The 15757-nt window shown below is 41.5% G+C and overlaps 1 long non-coding RNA gene across 1 annotated transcript; it reads right to left on the reverse strand.

Moving 5' to 3' along the window:
* Positions 1-13307: 13307 nt before the first annotated feature.
* Positions 13308-15394, reverse strand: LOC130169722 (uncharacterized). The gene is made up of 3 exons (XR_008827881.1): positions 15264-15394; positions 15063-15155; positions 13308-13600 (listed from the first exon to the last, which is right to left on the reverse strand). It is a non-coding gene; the product is annotated as an uncharacterized LOC130169722 (long non-coding RNA).
* Positions 15395-15757: the final 363 nt, after the last annotated feature.

The following is a 15757-nucleotide window of genomic DNA, read 5'->3' on the forward strand; positions in this document are numbered from 1 at the left end:
TGTGTGTGTTTCTCTCACAGGCTGTTTTCTTTCCTGTGTCAGTTTTATCTCTGCTCTTATCTCTCAGGGTTGTCATGTGTTTGGGCCTCTCTCACCAGTGTGTTTACAACAGCAAAGTTTTGCACCAACATTAATTAATGGATGAAAATTGCCATGATCTCTGTGATTGCAGTAAAAACAATTCCACTTCAGTAGCCAACACGCTGACACACAAATTCCCTGTCAAGAGACATTTAGTTAAAACAAGTTAAAACAAGAGAAAATGATTATTTCATCTGTGCTCCAACATTCAGTTCTGTATAAAGGGGGGATTTATAGTTGTGTGTTTACACTGTAGTAAGGCCAAAGCGCCGGGACTATGGCAGCGATACAGAGATACCATGTGGAGACTGCAAGGACTCTGTTAGTTGGCTTTGGCCAGTAGTGTTTTTTTTCCTACAGGTTTCTGAGGTTGGTAGAGATTTAGAGTGAAGACAACATTAAGGGAGTTGAGGAAAGCCACAGAAATCCCCTTCTCTGCTGCAAACCCAGTGCTCACTGCGCTCACTGTTGTCTACATCCATCTAACAAACTGAAAAGTAGTGCAGAGCGCTGTGAGTCTTAGTTTACTGATGCATGGAGGTCACACGCAACAATTTGTGTTTCCTTGGGGTTTCAGGAAGTATCCCACCGTGGCGTGTTGCTCCGCTGCTCTCTGCACTTTTGTCGGTCATACAATATCTCCGCACATGTTGGAAGAGATTGGCTGAATGTTTTCTGAGTGATCGAATAAAAATACAGCAGATTTCAGAAAAACACTCAGAGAAACCAAATCCTGCAAGGTCGGATGGTGCGTTCAGGTGGGCGGGGCTTGGGGCGCAGCTGAGAGCTGTGACATCACAAAGTTACAGAAGTCCTGACGGCTGGTTTTAAGGCTCAGTTTCTGAATACAGGCTGTGTGCATTTCTCTGTGGACTGAGGCTTTGATACTTTCACAGTATTAATATAGAACCTAGACCTGATCTATAATCACACTACACATGGACATCTACATTTATACAATATGGGACCTTTAAAGCTGCTGAAAACACACCAAAAAAATACATAGAGCTCAGGGGAACTGCAGACCAAGGTGATAATTGATCACTATGAATGGTGCCTTTCACATACATTTGATCCATGTCAATAGAAAGATATTGATTGCAGAAGCTTTTCATTTGGCTGCGTAGAATTTTGGTTGTGAGTTGTGAAGGTTCTGAAGAAAACTCACTTCTCTGTCTCCTCAGATGAGAGATTTCTCCCTGAACACAGTGGTTGTCAAAATGAGTAAATATGACAACAGACACAATAGTCACTGAACACAAACATCCTTGATAATATTGCACAATATAGACTCTGGAAGACAAGTAACACGCTCAGCCATTTAACTACCACACACTAGAGCTGCATAAACTGTAATGCTACACCAAGGTAACCGGGTTTCACGGTTCAGTGCTGACAACTTAGACTCCACCAAAGCCCTAAAAGCACATTTCTTGGCTGCAGGACGTGCACACAGTAACTTGGGGACTGGGAAAGCTGTCCACTTGAGCCTCATTTCTGTCCACCCGAGAATGAATAACGCTCACTTCAGACATCCATACGTCCATAATCGTGTTTAGCAGAGTCCGAGACGTGTCCACGAGCTTTTTCCACACTGTAAATCTGCTTTTACAGCTGGGATATCCATTCATTCGTCTACACGCCTTTAACAATTTACAGTTTGTTGCATGAGTGAAGAGAATCTATCAACAGCCGATATGTGTGTCTACACAAAGCGGTTTATGGTAAAGCTCAGGGTCTTTTGAAGCTTTTTTCGACTTGCTGTGTTCATGTGGTTCCGCACTGAAAACTGATACGTGACAACTGACATCAGAAATCGGTGGAAGCACTGCGTTGTGTTCGACACCTTGAAGAGGATTTTAAGCAAAGCTACTGCATTAGTCCCAAGGACACTTTGACACTGAGCCAAAACAAAGAGTGTTTTCTTTAAACCTAGCACACACACACACACACACACACACACACACACACACACACACACACACACACACACACACACACACAGGCGCAATGGCAGCCGTGAAATAAAAGCTGCTGCCCCATGTGACCAACAAGGACAAACCAACAAAGGAAATAAAAATCACTGAAGGTGTTTTGACAGTCTCTTTTCACCACCGCTCTCTCTGTCTGTGGCTTACCTCTCCTCTCGGTTTTGTGACTGTTTTCTCTTTCTCTTGTGTACTCTGTGCGCCTCTCAGCTCAGCGGGCGCCGGGCTGCAGTGGCAGCCACGCTGCAGGATGAAGATGGGTAGTTTTGTCCTGCAGCCTGACACCTGGGAGGCAGATTTAAGCTGCTGGAAGTTCAAACGCTCAGACAGACATGACGCCCCCTGAGTCACTGGGACAAACACAAAGACTCTGCAAAGACAAACTTCTCTCAGCTTCTTCCTCTCTTTCTCCCCGCTGAGTTTCAAGGCCAGAGACGTCTCTGTGGTCCAACCAGCTCTATTGTCATTCCTCTGCTCACCTTCCACTTTTATTTCATCCTCCACTTTCTTTTAAGATACACCTGATGTTGCTGTTGCACCTGATAGAAAAAACAAAATTACAAACATTAGCTGCTTAAAATGCTAAAATAAATGAACTTTTATGAAAAGAGTGAACGGGCTAACAAACATCTGAGGAGTTATAGAGAAGCCTGGTTATAATGACAAAATCACTGATAAACTGTTGACTGCTTTGAATGTGAAAGGTTCTGAATGTGAAATGAAGCTGGGATTGGTTTGTCTCAGGTTTGGCATCACAAGCCTCCAAGTGTATTTTTGTGGTTGACAGCTGAAAAGAGTAATCTCTTAAAGTACAGCTGAGGTGACAACAGCGGCTCCCAGCTCTAAATGCTCTCGAATGCTGAGCGTTCTTGAACGCTGCCTCAGCCTGAAACAAAACAGCTTGTTATTTTTAAAATTCGAGTAAAATCCAGAGACAAGTGATGATTTTTGATGATGTTTTCTAGTTTATTTGACAAATAAACTAGAAAAGGTTTAAAACGGAAACAAAAGAGAATTAAAAACAAGTGATTAAAAGAACGTGTGTGTGTGCAACTTAAAGGAAACAAGGGGTAATTGAATGGTTAGATGAGTATGAAAATTATGTGAATCATATGCTGCAGCCGTGTTTGTGTGTGTGTGTGTGTGTGTGTGTGTTGTATTTTCAAAGATATCACCAGATCCCTTATCACTGACAATCAGAAGCTTTGGAGGACATCCATCTATCACTGTCAGTGAGCTGCAGCCTCCTCACTTACACACACACACACACACACACACTCACACTCACACACACTCACACACACTCACACACACAAAGGCACAAAGGTAAAAAAAACAATTAGGGCGTGCTCGTTCACAGCTTCACACTTTGTTCACTGACTGTTTTGACAGACTGTCCTCAGGAGACCTGTTCCATATAGGAAAAAGGTTCTTTTTATTTTTTGCCAGTCATTCCTTAAAGCAATGACATCAGTTGACTCATCAACGTGCTGAGATCAGAGGGAGCAGCTTTACAGCTCGTTAACAAACCTTTACTTTAAACCAGTTCTCCACACCACACAGTGAAGATGGAGGTTGAAGATGTCATCGAAACTGTTGTCTGCAAAGACTGTGGCCCACCGTCTGGCCCACGCTACACTACTCAGTATAGTTGTAGTCATACATTTTTACAACATTAATGCTGTGCAGCCCCAGATTATCACCGAATGGAACGACAGAGAGTCCAAATGAATGTTTGTGCCAAATTTTAAGAATGTCCTGCAAAGCCCTACTGAGATATGGCGTTCACAATGCCAAAAAACGTGTTTTGTGAGGTCACTGTGACCATGACCTTTGATCACCAAAATGTAATCAGTTCATCCTTGTGTACAAGTGAACGTTTTTGGGGACGGGACGGTCCGACGTATGGAGGGACAACATGATGCCTCCTGTCCTGGCTGTCCTGGAGAAAACCAATGTATGAAAAGCTTTGAAAAAATGTTATCTAATGGTTTGACAACAAATAAAGTTTTCACCAAGCTAATAAACTTGTGGTCAAGTACTGCTCATTGTTGTAACTGGTCGGTTTCTCTATTGTAAGGTCTTGACCTTGAGATAATGTATATTATGATTTGGCGCTATACAAATAAAATTGAATTGAATTGAATAAAACTTCTTAATATGGGGTTGGAATCATTATTGGCTGCTCCAGTATTCTGGATGATGCACTTTTCCTTTTCTTAAAAAAAAGATTTCGACTTTTCCAATACTTTAGAGCTCCCCTCTGGATATTCAGAGTCACCCACAGTCACCCACATCACCCCCCACCCACAGTCACCCACATCAAAGACCCACCCCCATCTCGCACTGTCACCATGCTTTGAAGACAAAGGTGCTGGTCCCTGTCAGTGGTCCCGACTGCTCCCGAGCATCTGAGTAATTCATCAACAATCACAATAACAGACTGCTGATTAGATCTGTGTCTGTGTGTGTGTGTGTGTGTGTGTGTGTGTGTGTGTGCGTGTGTGTGTGTGTGTGTGTGTGCGCCATGACTCAGTGTACAGTGGGGAACAGGCAAGCTGCCAACCAAATCTTTATTTTCTTCTCTGCAGACACAATCCTCCAAAGTCAGGGGGATTGACAGGGTGTTAGAGAGAGAAATGAAGCAGTCACTCCAAATCTCAGATTCTACAGTCGTTGCGTAGCTGGTTGGAAACAAGGTGTTGTGAAAACAGTACACACTGCACGCTTTTATAAGGTCATAAATGATCTATTAAGATTTCTTTTGGTAAATCCGTAAGTCTTTCTTCTTTATGGGAAGATCGTTTTCTTTTCTTCCTGGAGGAGTAGAACATTTTGATGTAGACAGGTTTACAGATGAGTAAGTCTGACTCACATGTGCTGTGAAGCAAACCGGACCGAGCTGAGATTCCTGTGCTCATCATAATTAATTTTAATAGGATATAAAAATACTTGCTGCTGGATTAGGCAACAAAAGTTACAGTTTAACTACAAATACGTGCAGTGGTTCATGTGGGAAACTAGAATTACCGCCTCACAGTTGTCTGCCTCCGCCACTCACACTAGTTTCAGAATACATCCCTGTTTATCCAGAGTCATAAGGTTAGGATTAGATTTATGGCTAAAAAAAAAAAAAAAAAAAAAAAAAAAACCTTGATCTTTGATTACCAAAGTCTGATCAGTTCATCCTTGATTCCAAGTGAACATTTGTGCAAAGAATTAGAAGGTACTCCCTTCAGGAGTTCTGGAGATATTGCAAAATCATGTTTTGCGAGGTCAAATATGAAGAAATTCCCTAAGAGGTTACAGAGATATAGAGTTCACAAGGCCAAAACCGCATTGTTTGTGCCATATTTGAAGAAGTCCCGTCAAAGCGTTACTAAGATATTGTGTCCATGAGAATGGGACGGACATAGGTGTCCAGCTCTTGCTGTCTCCGGCGCGGAGGCATAAAAAAGTGAAAATATTGAGCAATAAGAAAGAAATCAAAACTTCTGGATCTGTACCAAAAGCTGCTTGTTGGATCTAACTTTAAATCAAACAAAGAAGTAACCTCCTCAGTGGAAGTAAAAATACTTCTCAACAAAGTAAAAGTTCCTTTTCAAATTGAGATGCTTTAAAATCACCACATCCTGCTCTGCTGCCTAAGCTCATGTTTGTTTGTCTGTGGTTTTTTTCATTTATCATTTCCTGTTTTGTCTCATGAAGATAACTTCACTTCCTGCCCTCATGTGTTTCCCACCCTGATGTGATTCACCTGCGTCCAGTTGTCTCGGCCTCTTTGTGTGTATTTAGTCTCTGTGTTCCCGCTGTGCCAGTTCGTCTCAGTACCTTCTGTCTATCGTTCCAGCCGTTTTCTCCTCTTGTCTTTTCCCTATGGTAACGACCTAATTTCTTGTTTTTTTGACCCTGGCGCTTTTGATACCTCTGTCTGATATTTTTGGACAGAGTTTTGTTACCATACCCTGATTCATGATTTAAACATTTATGATTCTACTGCTTGAGTTTTGAGTCTGAGCCCCAATTTAGCACCCAGTTCAATCAAGAGACATTTCATTCTGAGTCAGCCACTAAACTTTTATTGCCATGTGAACAGTGTGTGTGTGTGTGTGTGTGTGTGTGTGTGTGTGTGTGTGTGTGTGTGTGTGTGTGTGGGGTCTTACAATCTTACAATCCTTACAGTACCATGCTTGTTTAACTTCATGTCTACAGTCTGTAGATGATGATGATGAATCAAATCCATAAGAGCAGTTCATGAAGCAGGTCCCACACAACAACCTTTGTAGTCAGGGCTCACCAACAAAGTATTCAAGAGCAAAACTGCCACCACATCAGACCCACACACACAAACAACAACAGCAGACCATCATTTCCGCTCAAATACAGACCCCACACATGGCTGTGGCAGAACCCAAAAACACTATCAACTTAACAAAGAGCTGGACAGATGTGTTACCACCATACAGCATCTAGGCCTGTGCCTGACTAACATTAAAGGCAAAGACCACGATACTCTAAACATCCCACATCATCTCATTAACCATTACATATAGTGTCCCGTACTGGTCCCAGTACCAACATGAATGGAAAAGATAGGACTCAGTCTATTGGCCCAAAAGCCTGAGCTGGAGTGAATCCTACCTTCTCCATTAATTCAGAAGTATGAATTAATTTGTTTCTAATGTTTCAGTCCTTAAAGTAGCATGACCTCCTCCTGCTTGCTGACTGTCTTTATGACCTCCCTCTGCTTCCTTAATGCAACCAACAGCACATACGTAAAACTCACCATCAGCCATACTATCCTGCTGAGTATTAAGCCTGCATGCCATCCACAGAAAATACACGCTGCATTATAGGTCCTAATTTTTTACAAGTTTCAACTTACTCTTCTTTTGGTGCCAAAAAAGTGACTAATATAACTAATATAATACACGGTGGTGGAAGAAGCATTCAGATCCTTTACTTAAGTAAAAGTACCAATACAGCAATGTAAAAGTACTCCATTACAAGTAAAAGTCCTGCATGAAAAATCCTAAATCCTACTTAACTACATGAGTATTGGCAGCAAAATGTAATTAAATTATTAAAGTAAAAGTCCTGGTTAGGTTCCTCTGACTATTATTATATATGACATCATCAGATGATTGATACTCAAGCTTTTTGTAAGATGTAAGAAGCTAAAAAAGTTGAAATGTACTTAATTACTTTCCACCATTTTCCAAACAATGAGGGTGTTTCTTAAAAACCTAATACCAAAAAGGTAAAAGACTAACTAAGCCACCACAGCCACACAAAAGACTATTAAAATGAATAAAGTCTATATTGGTGTCAAAACTTGTCTCTACAACAAATAATCCCCCAATGTCTCACTGCTCGTGACTGAGCACCAGCGTCTGCCAACATTACATATTGGTAATGAAATGACAAGCTAACATTGGAAATGAATGGGCGCTATCAGCTAGCAAACGTTAGTTAGCTAAACTGTAACTTAAGGCTGAAGTAAGAAACAAGATGATGTCAGCGTTCATCTGTAGGTACTTCACTCATTCAGAAACTGCGCTCAAAGTGTATTATACACACTGGATAGTTTGATACTGCCACTTACATTTACCATCACTTCCGCACGGGGGCACAGACGCAGCGCGAGCCACTGACGCGAGTAAGGAACGTAAACAAGACGCTACACGTCCGGGTTTAGGAAATGGTACGACCCACTTTAGGGGCGTCTGAAATCGTATCACAACATTCCTCCAAGCATGAATATGGGAAATATATTGTAATAGTTATAATTACAGGTAAGAAAAATATATAGATGTTGAACTATAAGAGCGTGCCATTCGAGAAACTGAATGCAGTTTATATAGGATACAGTACGTGAGTTCACAAGCAGCTGCATATGTGCAAAAACTGCACTTCACTTTATAAGAAAATGTAAATGTCATTTACAGCGGGCTGTATAAATTTTCTTCATATGTAACACTACTTGTGTATGTTTTCAAAATACAAAGCTTAATGGCAAACCAACTATGTAGTAGCTCAAAAATGGAATGATTATTTACACGTACCTGTAAATAAATAAAAGGCATTGATGTTTAGTAAAATGTGCAAGGGAATGGTTTTAAATGTGACACCTATTCTTCTGGGTGTGAGATTAGCATGAATGAACCAGGTCTGAAATTAAAAGAAAAAAAAAAAAAACATGCAACAAATTCACAAAATGAAAAAAAGAATTAAGAAGAAAGTTTATTCATTTTTTGAAATGGATTTTTTTCATTCTGAATCAAATGGTGTCCTATGAAGTAAAAAAAATCTTGATATTTTAATTCAGAATACCATTGATAATGTGCTTGTGGCTGCATGTGTGTGTGTGTGTGTGTGTGTGTGTGTGTGTGTGCTCTGTTCTGATTATGCTCCAGCCATTGCGTGCCGGACAGTTGTAATTGCATTCTTCACCATGTATCTGTAAAGGTGGCCCCCCAAGCACAATTTGTCCCTAATAGCTTACCCCCCCCCCCCCCCCCTTTAGCCATCATTCCCATGATGCTCGTCGTCTTTAGTCCCCGTCGCGCTCCTCTGTCTGTGACCATCCAGCTCCTCATTGTGATCTTCTCGCAGCAGATGGGGGCCCATTCAGTGACATCAGCTGGGGCTTCGGCCCACCAAGACATTAGTCATGCCTCCAGGCTACCAGGGACACAAGAAGGCTAATTGGAAACAGATCACACACACTCACACTTGTGATCACATTTACACGTGCAATCACACACACAGACGAGCGAACCCACATGCAAGCCACTACACACACACACACACACACTATCACACACGTAATTACTCAGACCCTCACAGTAATACACTCTCACAATGCGTCACACACACTTGCACTCTCTGTCTTTCAGAGGCCCCTCCGTCTCCCCAAAGGAAGCACCTCAGGGTGAGGGGAAGGGGGTCAGTTTATTGTTTCTTATGAAGAGCATGTGAAACAAATGAGGGACTCCACAGACGGGGTAATGAGAGAGGGATAGAGGGATGAAGGGACAGGCAGAAAGAGAATCCTCCACCTCCATTAATGTGGCTTTTCCTCTCTGTGTATAAGGGACAGCTCCGTCCCGGCCACATTGTGTGAAGTCAGCCCAGCGTGAACCCTTAATGGCTAATAGCAGAGCACACACAATCCCCGATCTGGCTGCACGTCAAACTTTGCAGCTCCCACAATCAACTAACTGCCTCTTAATTAGCTCATCAAGCCGTGACAGGTGGTTACACTTTACCCATGCAATTACAGGTTGTGTCCAGGCATGTCTGAGAAAATCTGAATCATGGTTGTTGGGGACCAGGTGCAATTTTCAAGTGGTTAATAACTCACCTTCGTGTATTGGTTGTGTTTTTTCTTTTTCTTCCCAGTGGCAGCGGTTTATAAAGACAGTTTGATGACATCTGGAATCCCCATAGTCGTCTTTTTAAAGAGAGTGATGGCAGCTATGGCCATATGACTGCAAATTAGCCAGAACAGGTGACCGTTGTGAAAATAAATGCAAAATACAACCTAGCTAGTGGGAGTGTGAGTAGCTGCAGGTACCGGTTTTACTGTCTATACCATCAGTGTCATGATCAGTCATTTTCAGAGGACGCCATGAACACAGCGCACTGCTCCTGTCTTTATTAAAAGTTTTATTTCATTAGTCCTGGGGAAGAACCTTTCTGCTGGTCAAACACAGTTAAAACAACCGCAGAAGTATCAGGCTCCTCGACAGTCTAGCTCTATCTACTCAGGTCAACCTAGTGAAGTGCAATCAGTTTATGGGTGCTAGGTTAAGCGACAGAGCATATTCATTTACGTGAGGCGCTGGTGGAGCTAGCTGCTAGTAAGAGCCTAATGTAACTGTACCACAGTCCTCCACTGATCAGTTTTGTGCACATTTGCAGATATTCTAACAAAGTTTAAAGTTCACTGGTCAGTCTTTTAGGTTTAATAACATCCAAGGCAAATGCAAATTTGACTGTATTTCAGCTCTAACAGTGGTATCTTAGGAAGGTTTCATGATTACCGTGATATTGCTGACATATTATTGCAGCATGAAAATTTGATCCGGCCAATCAGTAGGAGCCGTGACAACATCATCCCCAGCTTCCAGGCTTCCAACCTGTGTATGTGGCCACAAACAAATCAGAGGTACCACTACCAGGAACTGGAACAATCGCTGAAAACAAAACAATGATCAGCTGTTTATTTTACTCCTGTTCAACCAGTGCAACATTTAAGTGGCAGCGCGAATCAACTTGAAAACACTTGTATTATGCAAATGATGAGTCACCGATTACAGTGAATCACGTTAACTTGAAGCTGGAAACTGTTTTTGTCTTTTTCTCATGCCATGTTGAAGTAGCCAAGAAACTACTCATTTTAACTCTGGGATGCCGAATAAAGTAGTATCACCAAAACATTTCAGCTTGTTTTACATTCATATGACTTGTATTTGGGTAAATTGCAAAGAGGAAAATAATCCATTTATATTATTATTGAATAGCAAAGCAAAGTGGGTGGCTGGATTTGGTCTGCATGAACCAAAACTGAGTTAGAGAATGCTGGAAATTTTCCTTAGTTTCTGAAGGTGCAGTTGCACAGCTCATACAGCAGCTCATGCTCAAAGAAATACTAAATAATTTAGCAGCAGGACAAACACTGAAAAGTACATACATTTTAGGAAAAACATAGATTTGTGTGTGTCTGTAGGTGTGTCCGTGAGGTTTCACTGCTGCCCTGAGGTACGAAGAGCAAGCGCTCAGTCAAACAAACATTCGAAAAAACATTTGTGTTTTCAAAGTCATCACATCTGAAAGTGAAATTTTTAAGACTCAACATTTTATTTAGAGAATATATTGCAACTGGCCTTGGTACAGTTTGAGTTTTCTCTGAGCCATCAACTAGTGGATGCACCTTTGTGCCGCTCGTGTTCTGTGCTGTGTATGGAGGGTTTCTCTTCGCTTTGCCCTGCAACATGTTATGATACAGATCAATAAATCAGTCAGGGACAGGAGCGAGACAGGCAGCAAGAAGCTCGAACGTTGAACCTTGAATTACATGAGTGAGGGTGCATACATATGTATATAACCTACATTTTTTATGGGCTGTTGCAGTAAAAAAGGCCGAACAGAGGATGTGAATGAAGTGGATGCATGGTGTTGGATGGGAGGTTAAAGCCGGCTGGTTTGAGTCAAGGTGACTTCCAAAATCTGCGCCTCTGTGCCTGGGTTTGTGCGTTTCTCTTTCGCTGGCAGATGACGGAGAAACAGAGAGGAGTATGTCACTGAGTATCTGCCAATTAAATGATGCCCCGGAGCATACCTCGCTAACGCAGCTAATTTGTGTATTCAGGGGGCAGCAGTGTGGCGGCGCTGGTGGAGACGGGTGGGCGGCTACTGTGCCTGGCCGACTCAGCAGCAGCAGCAGAGCGGGGCCAGCCGTGATGGACAGCGGCTGATTAGGGTAAGTCCAGGTTGGGTTTGCTCTGATGCCCCGAGGCTTTGTCAGGGAAGAAAACATCTCAGCCTATGGTGCAAACACCCCCCCCCCCCCATTACTTATTTATTCACTCTCTCCGGGTGATGTGTTGACAGCTGAGGGCTGCACGGAGCTGCGGTGAACAGGATAGTGTTGTTCGGAGTTGATTCAGTGACGAACTGCTCTACGGTCCACTGGGCTTACCTGTCACGCTGAAAATTGGGCAATGAATGACATTAAGAGGAGAAGAAGAAGAAGAAGAAGAAGGGGGGGGGGCCCTGACACACACATAAGAAAACAGCGGAAACTGGACAGGTGTCATATCATCACATGACCATGAGCTGAAATCTGTCCTGAGGCTGTGAATACTTTCCTCCTCTGTGATCAGTCTGATAACACATTCATATCTACATTTTCTGCTTTGCAAATATGTATTTGACCTTCGTATGTATATTTCTATCAGGCACGCAAAATATGCTAGACTGTATAATGAGTACAAGGGAATAACTGTGCAGTATGAGATAATACTTGGAACAGATTCAGTGTGTAAAATGGATGCCACAGATTATTAAAATCAGTCCAATTATATTTATTTAGCCCAACATCATAAATCACATGCTGTACTTGCGTCAAAGGGCTTTACAATCTCCTCAGAACACAACGCCCTCTTTCTTTAGATCCTCGGTTCAAATAATGAAAAACTCTCCCTTCAAAACAACCTTCACCCAGGAAGAAAAACAACGCAGCCTCAACCTCAAAAGCAGCAAAGGAAGTGGACCCTCTTCCACAGCAGCCAGACACGACAGAGAAGACCGAAATAAATAAAAAAATCCTAGAAATTACGTTTATATAAAACAAATTTAAAACAGCAATTTTTTTTTTTATCAGAATAAAGAGATTGTTAATGAGCCGCCATGTTGGGAAATGTTCTGCAAAATATCACTGACATATTTCATTTGCTTTTCCTACATCAGCTCTTGCAGGACAGTAGCATCTGCAGCATGATCAACATTTTTTATTCTTATGTTTGTATGTCAACAATGACTTCAAGCAGGAAACACAGCAAGTCTTCTTTTGACCAAAACTACGATCTTTCCTTAAACTCAGAGTCCAACCACATAAGATGAGAATCCCGACGTCTGGTTTCAGTCTTGTTATTTCTTCCTCCACCATCAACCCCAACCACCGACCTACAACCTGCATGTAGCACAAGAATGTAGCGCCTGCGAACAAATTAGAATATAAATGTAAATACTCAGAGACATGGTTACAATATCACACTAAAGATCTTCCAAGAAAATTATATTTTATGTATGATGTATGAGTTTAAATGACATATATTTATGTATGTAGTTATATAAACACACAACAGTAGCACTAACAGAATTCAGTTGAGAAATATACTCATTGAACTGATGGGAGGCTTTTAATGTGAAATAGAAGTGTTGAGTTGGGATTAACAGCAAACAGCAGCAACAGCAAATTATCACAATTAATGGTCGCAGACCAAAAAAGATTCAAATATGGAAAAATATATATTTATAAATATAACACTCATAAAAATACTCCTATAAAAACCTGTAATAACACAAATAAGATAAAAAAAATAAATGCCAATATTCACAATATTTAAGAATTTATGGTATTGGTCTTCAGCATTCTGTGTAGTTATATATAAATATATATGAATAAACAACACACCAAACACACAATAAAATATTGAGGGAAAATGAAAAGAGTATATATGGATTTTCATGAAAGCACAAACACTACAGCTGATGTGATGCACTCTGTGGATTCAGAGATGAGATGAGAGAGATAGGTAAAGAATGAGTCGGTGTTTGAACTCACATACAGTCCTGAAATGTCATCATCTTAGAAATACAAACACAATATTGAAGCTTCGTGTTCCCGTTGGCTCTCTTGACATATTTCATATATTGATTTCCTGACCTCCTCCTCAGGTAACAGTGTATCCTTGGAAATACCCAGAAATCCCTGCGCCCGGCTCCCGCTGAGACGCTGGTTGCTGTTGCATGAAAGGGAAAATGGTCTCAGCCTTTTGGACCCCACCGTATATCCATGTATTAAGGTTGATTAGGGATTTAACAAAGGTGTTTTGTAAGCATCTTTATCTAACTGTTTTATTTTCAAATCATATTCCTTCTAATAAAACACAATTAGGACGTGATGCACTGCAAATGGTGCTGCATTTACTCACTTCGTGCATTTAAATAACAAACAGCCCTTTAAGCCTGGTCTTCGGAAATTTCACAAGTTACTACATTTGCTCAACGAACCCTGAGATGTTCATTTTTTACAGCTATTACCTTTGTTTACATTTCAGCTTTCAAAGTTTCCCTCTGTGGATAAATAAAGTGGGAGCAGCATGCAGGCAGCAGAAATATAGTAACTGTAATTTATACAGCAGCAGGGACTTCGAGTGCAGCCACTTTGTGGGGTGGGGGCATATGCATTCAATCAATGATCACATTATGCAAGAGCGCACGAAATTGGGAATATTAGGAGAGCATTCTTTGGGTTTGCAAGTAAACACATAAATTGAATTATTCTCATAATCAAAGTAAGAGCAGGAATTACATTAGGGCCGTGTTATGCATGAAAGAAGAGTCACTTATTCTATTAGTGTAAATCCACCACATGGGGCCAGTGGAGATTATCTGAACACCACTCAATGCTGATGTGCTTCCATTTGTCCCTGATTGGTCCCTTTTGTGAAGTGACAAAGCTGAAAGTATTTGTGTTGCTCACTCATTATTGTTCAAATTAGTGTAGGGTCAGTGGGTTTTTATGCTTCTTCTGTGGGTGCAAAGGTTTGATTTGTCACATGGACGATCATAAGACAAAAGGAAATACACTCCAGGGGAGAAATATGAAAACAGACGACGGAGGCAAACATAAAACACAAAATAAGACAAGCAATTTGAGAGGAAGTGGATAAAGGTGACAGGGTTGTCCCGCTGTGTGATCATAAATATTTATGCAAACTTAACCTATTCTTGATCAGATTTAGAAAGCCACTTTAATCCCCTCTTCATTTCTACATTACTGATTTCTTCTATAACATATGTGGCTCGTAGAGCATGAAATTGATTTACAGACTGGGGACCTCACCTACAAATGACACAAACACAATGGTGACAGTCCAAACACGGTAGTCTTCTAATGATTTTGACATTTCATCCTGTGTATTTCCTACTAGTGTTATCTGTTATTTTAATTACTGATGGTGATAGAGAGCAAAGCGCAGACTTAGCATAAATCTACTGATGAAACAAGCTATTTTTTAAATGAATATTTCTAATCATACAGTTTACCTAAAACCAGAACGGCTTCAGGAAGGCCAGCTGAGCATATTCAAACTTAATGCACCATTTTTGGGAGGATCTATTCAGTCTGCAGGCACCTTTTATTCTTTTTGTGTATAAGATTGTGTATAAAAACATGTTAAATAACAGAGTCAAACTCACACCCAATAGCACATGTTGCCTCTGTTTTGACAGCTCCTTATCAATACTCCGATCACCGCTGCAAGATCTGAGGCCTCCAGTCATGTGACCCTCCTGCAAGTTGGTTAAATGAAAATGCGTCATGGTGACCAGGCAGTCATTACATTATTGCAGCCAAGATTCCCATTATTTTTGCCAAACTGTTGTATAAATATAGCATACCTGGCTCCCTGTGCCGTGCCAGACTCGTGATGCACGATGTGCCAGAAAAGGTCCAGGTACACTGGCCCCAATTTTGAAATATGACACCAACCCAAAGATGCCCCCAGGTGCTGCTAACACGAGCTCTTTCTCCAGCCAAACCGGCTGAAGTCCACGCCTTATAGCCATGCACGGGCCAGAGCTGGGTTGCACGTGTTCTATGCGTAGGTCAGAACACAGCTGATGGCTGCAAACCGTCAGCGGACATTTAGCCTGACTTGACTGACTACCTGTGTGGTGAGGTAAAATCGTCATGCAATGCTGATCAAGAGGCTGCGCCTGATGTGGAATCAAATGAAGTATGTTTATTTTCTCTCCCCACTTTCACTATTTCCTCACCTCAACTGATGGAACTACTAATTGCAGTTTGATGTTTCCAGCAGCAGAGCTTCCCCACGGAACAATCCATGCGTTCATTGGTAATAATCTGTCTGCGGCCCCCAGACACAGTTCAA

Source organism: Seriola aureovittata, chromosome 1 (genome assembly GCF_021018895.1).
Source record: "Seriola aureovittata isolate HTS-2021-v1 ecotype China chromosome 1, ASM2101889v1, whole genome shotgun sequence".
Classification (NCBI taxonomy): domain Eukaryota; kingdom Metazoa; phylum Chordata; class Actinopteri; order Carangiformes; family Carangidae; genus Seriola; species Seriola aureovittata.